The following is a 7,451-nucleotide window of genomic DNA, read 5'->3' as shown; positions in this document are numbered from 1 at the left end:
TTTGTTCTCCTTAAGGTGGACTTGAACCCAGGTGCGGTGGCCCAGGCCTATAAACCCAGCCCCTTGGGAGGATTGCAAGTTCAAGGCCAGCCTTGGCAATTTGTCAAGACCCTGTCTCAAAGTAAAAATAAGAAAATAAATGTTAGGGGTGGGAGGAGAAAGGAGGGGGTAGAAAAGGCATGGAGTAGAAAAGAAGGTGGAATGAGATGGACATCATTATCCTAAGTACATGTGTGAAGAACGGTGTGAATATACCTTGTATACAACCAAATATGAAAAATTGTGCTCTATACGTGTAATATGAATTGTAATGCATTCTGCTGTCATATATAACTTGGGAGGATTGCAAGTTCAAGGACAGCCCTGGATAGAATTAAAAAAAAAAAAACAAAAACAGAAAACAATGTAAAGGTGGACCAGAGGTGTTTACTGTTGACAAGGTTGAATGTATGACCTTGTCCTCACTTCAGCTCCTTCATTGTTTTTTTTCTGCATTTCTATTTATTTAAAAGATTAACCTGTTGCTCTCCTTTATCCTCTCCCTCCTGCACTATGCTATAATTGCCTGCTAATAATTAATCCCCAATTATCTTCCAGAAGTAACTCAATCTGTCCTCTATTCTCTTCCCCCTTCTCCCTCCAGGTGTTTTTAGTACAGTGTTGTTTTCTTAATCCCATCTCCCTCCAGGTGTTTTTAGTACAGTTTTCTTAATCCCGGCTACCCAAAGTGATATTTGAGAGTTCTTTTTAGTCTATTCTATTTATATCATCACATGTTTTTGTCATGGATGTGGCTCCTTTTATGTACCAAGACATAAATTGCAGGGTTTTAAAAAATGCTTTCTACATAACTGCATTGGCTTTGATTCTTTTGAGTTTCTTTTGGTTGGCAGTTTGTTTATATTTGGTCTCTGTCCTTAATGCTAAAGGCTTTCTTCAACTTTTGTGATGAATCTGCTGTAAATTTACATGTAGAAGTATTGTTCTAAAACAGTGCTTTGTGGATTTAGGAAAGGCTTGTCAACTGCTAGGCAAGATGGATGAGGGGGGAAAGGGCCTGATTGTTTTCTTCCAGAGACTACTCTTCTAATTACTTGCTTTGAGAATATACGGCTTCCTTGAAGCTCCATGGGAAAGGAAGCTGGGAATCTTAATAATTTTAGTGTATACACAGTATTAAGTTTCCCCAGAGAAACAGAACCAGGCTATTTATCTATCATAAGTTCATATGACTGGTGTGGGACAGGAGGAGCTGAAAAGTCCTACAAAATCTCAAAAACTTGTTTGCAGGCTGAAGATCCAGGAGGGCACATGCTGTGATTTGAAGCTCTGAGAGCCAGGTTACTGGTGGGTAGCTGACAATGGTGTAGATTCTAGTCCCAGTCAGGAGGACTGTGAGCTAGGGTTGAAGCAGGACAGAAGGCATAAGAAACAGATAGAAAGGAGACATAAAGGAAGCATGAGGAGAAAAGATTTTAATTCAGTTCCACATACTTTTCCAGGCCTGTCTCTCCTCAAGCCAGTCTTTCTCCCAGGTCTGTTACTCCTAAATTCCTAATGAATCTGTAAATCTCACTATGTACTATTAAAACCCCCTGTTTGATTATGAGGCGTCCCCCAAAAGCTCATGTGTTAACATAGGAATATTCAAAGGTGAAATGATTGCATTGTGAGAGCTGTAATCTAAATCAGTCCACCCTAGTTTGAATGGACTGAGTGGGGGTAGGCTGGTGCTGGTGGGATTTGGCTGGAGGAGGTGGGTCACTAGGGGTGGGCCTTGGAAGTGTAGATCTTCCCTGTGGCCCCTTCCCCATTCCCCTTTTCTTCCTGGCTGCCATGCCCTTTGCCATGATATTCTGCATTACCTTGGGCCTGTAGCTATGAAGTTGGTTATGAATTGAACCTCAGAAATTGTGTGGCAAAGTAAACTTTCCCTTCTCTTAAATTATTCTTAGCTGGTATTTTGGTTACAGTCGTGAAAAGCCATATCCCCAGCCTTTTAAAAAATATTTTATTTATAGCAATAGGGTTTCAGTAAGTTGCTTAGGCCCTTGCTAAATTGCTGGCTTAGAACTAGTGATTCTCTTGCTTCAGCCTCCTGAGCTGCTGGGATTGCAGGTATGAACTTTCATGTCCAGTTGAAATACAATATCTTGAGTCCATATGAGGAGTCCATAATTTGGGGACTTTCCATCACTATCTATTGTTCAGATAATGAAGATCACATCAATGTGAGGATCCTGAGATTGACCAGACCACCAGAAACTGTCTTGCATCACTGGACTGATATTGTTCCTACATGCACTCCAATAACCATTCTTCACCAAATTTCCTTTAAAAGAAGAGCCAGGAATCCCCAAATTGTTATCTCTCACTCTAGATATTGAAAGGAAAGTGACCACAATACTTGGAGCGACCAAGAGATCTTTATTGCAGCAGTGCAAAAGAGGAGAAAAAGAGAGAGAAGAAAGAGAGAGAGCAAGGGAGAGCGAAAGCAAGAGAGGGAAACAGAGAGAGCAAGAGAGAGGGGCCTGGCAGGAGGGAGTTTTTATAGCCAAATTCTAATGGGGTCTCTGGGTCTGCAAGCTGCCTTGCTGGTGTACAATGATTAGATCACACAGTAGTTCCTAAAGGTGTTGTCTTCTGCCTTCAGGCAGATGGGGCAGAGGTCAGATGTGGGTTTCTGTTGCACCAGACCGGTGAGGTGGGGGTCGAGTGTTCAGCCTTGAGTGGGGTTGAGTGTTCAGACTTGACGCAAACAGGTGATAAAGGACCAGACAGAGGGGGGTTTGAGTGCCTGGGTTATCCTGCAGTTAACATTCGTTCAGCTTGCCCTGCAGACTTAGTTCAGCCTGCCCTGCACATAACAGATATGACTTGCATTCTTGCTTCAATATGTATCTATTTTCCTTAATAAATCTCTGTCTATGCCTCTAACTGGTGTGTGGTGAGATTCTTTTCCATTAAGTAAATTAAGAACCCTACTATTCCTGAGTAGATTCCCCCTTCTCTCTTAAAACTTGTGGAACCCTTCTTTGGAGTCTTCTCTTCTCCTGGGGACAGAATCACTAAGGGCAGGAAACGATGATCCAGCTGAAGGAATCTGGCAGAGAAAAATGAATCATCCCTTCCTCCTTATTTTTGTTTTATTTGGATCTTGAATGGATTGATGACCCCACCTACCTGGATGCCAACAGCCTACTTTATTTGGCAACTTCACAGACATGCTCAGAAATAATATTTACCCAGCTATGGATATCTTGTGATCCAGTCAAGTTGACACATAAAATTAACCCTCACGTAGATTTTCACTTAGACCATTCTTCAATTATAGCATCTGTGCCTTCAGTTGTGTCTGCTGTCTCTGAATCCATGTCTTCCTGATTCAATATTTCCAAAAAGAAATATTTTTGCAGGTTGCAGGATGGGAATAGAGGGTAGAAAATGTTTTTCTGACTTTGCCACTAGGGGAAATCTAGGAGTCAAACTGACTAAATGACATTTTTTTTTCACTTCATACTTTTGTGAAGGTACGGTGCTAGAAATTCCTGAGTCTTTGTGATGTTTTGCTATGTTAATCTGCTTGCTTTCAGAGCTCTGAAAAAACTTGGATTTCAGTTTACTTTGGCCTGCTGTACTGGTTTCCTCCTTTAAGATGATTATCTCAGGTATTTTGTCACTAACACAACAAAGATATGGCACTTTTTCATTGAATTCAGGGACAGTATGTCAGTATTGGTATTGCTATGGCTTGGATAACAGCTCCTGCTTATGTAGGAAAATTCCAAGGTAAATGATTAGAGTATGAGAGCTGTAACCTAAACAGTCCATCCTAGTTTGAATGGACTGACTGGGTGGTAACTGTAGGCTGGTGGGATGTGACTGGAGCAGGTGGGTCACTGGAGGCATGTGCATCTTCCCTGTAGCATTTTCAATGTTCTCTCTCTCTCTCCTTCCCTCCCTCCCTGCCTCCTCTCTCTTCTTCCTAATCCTGGTGAGCTGAGTGGCTTTCCTCTGTTGGGCCCTTCCCCCATGGTGTGCTGCTTCATCTTGGGCCCAGAGCAATGGAGTAGGCTGTTTATGGACTGGGACCTCTGACCATGAGCCTCAAATAAACCTTCCTCCTCTAAATTGTTCTTGTCAGGTATTTTGGTTATAGCAACCCAAAAGCTAACTAAAAGGTATATTGATAATATACTACTTAATAAGTAATAGTATTATATTTTAAAATGACAAATAATTTCATATACTTACGGGGTGCAGTCAGATGTTTTTTGATATGTAGCCATTCCTCGGTATTCGCAGGGATTGGTTCCAGTATCCCCCATATCAAAATCCTCAGATAGTCAAGTCCATTGAATAAAATGCTTTCATATCTGCATACAACCTATCTATATCTTTTAGTATAGTTTCAGTTTTCTGAGATTACTTATGATACCTAATACAACATAAGTGCAACATAAATAGTTGTTTGTACTGTATTATTTAGGGGATAATGATGAGAAAAAAGTCTAGACATGTTCAATACAGATGCACTGCTTCCCTGAAAGTTTTTTTTTTTGGTATCAGGGATTGAAGCTTAACCACTAAGCGACATCCCCAGCCATTTTTAAAATATTTTAATTAGAAACAGGGTCTCGCTAAATTGCTGAGGATGGCTTTGAACTCATAATCCTCCTGCCTCAGCCTCCCCAGCCACTGGGATTACAGGTGTGTGCCAGTGTGCCTGGCTCCCTGAGGGTTTTTAATCTACAAACTGTTGACTTTGCAGATGTGGATCCTGTGAATACGGAGGGCTGACTGTATCATACATTGTGAAATGATTAGATCAAGTCAATGAACATCCATTACTTCATATACTTATTTTGTTGTTGGTGTTGCTTTGAGAACATCTCAGATCTACTGTTAGCAATTCTGAAATATAAAAATACATCATTCTTAACTATGGTCACAATTTTGTGCAACAGATCTTGAAAGAATTTTCCTTCAGTTTAACTGAAATTTTGTACCTTTTGATCAGTGTCTCCCGCATTCCTACCCTCAAACCCCAGACTTTGGTGACCCCTACTCTACTCTTCTATAAATTCAACTCTTTGAGATTCCATGTAAAAATGAGTTGATGCATTATGTGTCTCTCTGTGCCTGGGCTTTTTACTTAACATATTTTTTTCCAATTCTATTAATGTTCTCACAAATAACAGACTTTCCTTCTTTTTAACAGTTGAATCTGAAAATATACCATATTTTTTGATCCATTTTTTGCTGATGGATACTTAGATTGACTGCATATTTTAGTTATTGTGAATTATACTGCAGTGAGTATGGGAATGCAGATATATATTTCATATACTGACATAAATTCCTTTGGATATATACCCAGAAGTGTCATTGTTAGAGCATATGGTAGTTCTATTTTTAATTTTTTGAGGGTCCCCCATACTATATTCCATATTGGCTGTACTAATTAACATTCTTATCAACAGCGTACTGGGGTTTCTTTTTCTCCTCATCTTTGCCAAACTTGTTATCTTTTCTGTCTGAGAATGACCATTCAAACAGGTGTGAGATGACACCTCATTATGGTTTTAATTTGTATTTCCCTCATGATTAATGATGTTGAACATTTTTCATAAACCACAATAGTATTATTCTACTGCTTTACATATATTAGCTCATTTAATCCTCATAATGAGTCTGTGAGGTAATTCCTATTTTTATCCCATTTTTGTAGTTGGGGCAGCTAAAACTCAGAGGTTAAATGAATTTTCCAAGGTCACACAGTAAGTACTGGGAGTAGGAATCAAGCCTGATAATCTGACAGTCCAGAGTACTCCCAAAACTATGGAATACTGTCAGGAAAGGAGAGTTCACAGAGCTATATTATTACACTAAATAAGGTCTGTATTTTACAGAATGATTTTTAAATCCTATTTTAATTAAGAAAATAATTTCTAAGAGATACATCTCTTCTACCACATCCTCCAAACCTCCTTTTAACCAAGAGAGTAGACAAAATGTTGGGTCCATCATTTTCAAGATGATCAGTTAATGAGTAAAAGGGGATATGCAATAATTATTTCCTGCTGTGCCCTTTAAGTTCATCTTGAATGTCTTTGTAATTACTTTGGGGAAAATAACTTATTTTTTTGTTTACTAGGGCTAATTGGTACTTTTCTCATGTCTGTATGATTGCTAATTCTCAAACAAAATTCAGAAGAAACCATTTGAAGTTAAAAAATTTTAACTTCTCAATTCTGTTTTCCCCTAGTGAGTTGGTCGTAAGTGATATTCCCTTTCAATATGAAAGACCTTTTTTTAATGTTTTCAGTGATACAGATTAAAATTTTCCTAGAATTAAGCTACGGTATACCCATAGCTTTGTATAAGACTGTGGACTTTGGTAGGTAAAAAAAATAATATTTTGGGATTCTTTTTCTTTTTTTTTTAAAGCGGGGGGGGGGGGAGAGAGAGAGAGAGAGAGAGAGAGAGAGAATTTTTTAGTATTTATTTTTCAGTTTTTGGTGGATACAACATTTTTATTTTTATGTGGTGCTGAGGATCAAACCCAGCGCCCCGCGTATGCCAGGCGAGCACGTTACCTCTTGAGCCACACCCCCAGCCCCAGGATTATTTTTCTTTTTGGCCAAATATGGGGTGACACAATTATCACCAACGTACTTTAAAATAGATGGCTTCTTAGGGATAATGCTGATGAATAATTTTCTGTATGAAAACAGGAGAATTCATTGTTGATTGCTAGGACTTCTGATTTTCCCTTAAAAAATTATAACATGACATTTATTGAAATGTATATCAAAGAAGATACACAGAACATGATTCTGTAGAATTCTAGTAAGAATCCTGCCGTTGGCTACCAAAACAAAGTAGTGACAAGAATAAGAAATCTTAAGATGACATGGTTCAAGGTTCTCAAACCAAATACAATGCTAGCAAAGAAAAGGATCCTAACCACAGTACAAATTTACAAAACACAGCAACAATGGAAGCTTTGAAATGTATCTCTTTTAGATATAAAAGCTACTGGATTTACTACGCAGGTGGCAAGATGTTAATGAAACATGGATTAATAAAAGACAGATAATGGAAGCAAGACTCCTACATATCTTTAGAAGAATGATTGATTCTAGTATTTGTTTAGCTTTAAGTTTTGATCAGAGATTTTTTTTTAAAAGGAATACTTCTTTCCAATCTTTTGTATCCTTTCAAGACCATATATGTCACATGGAGTCTCTTAAACAAACACTTCTTTCTGCATTTGTTAGGAGAGCTATTGAAAAAAGCTAGACAGTATGCCACTTAGGATTTCAGATCTTGGAATGCAGCCAGACTCTCAGCATTGAAGTGTATTCAAGGCAAGATGGCCACATGCAGTGACACATGTGTAAGGAATTATAGGCTCAGACAATTCAATTCATAAGGCTCTTGATAGT

This window comes from Marmota monax, unplaced genomic scaffold, assembly GCF_021218885.2.
Source record: "Marmota monax isolate L192 unplaced genomic scaffold, Marmota_monax_Labrador192_F-V1.1 WCK01_AAM20220418_F8-fsc00040, whole genome shotgun sequence".
NCBI classification, from domain to species: Eukaryota; Metazoa; Chordata; class Mammalia; order Rodentia; family Sciuridae; genus Marmota; species Marmota monax.
The sequence above is the reverse complement of the archived record's forward strand: the minus strand, read 5'-3'. Positions refer to the sequence as shown.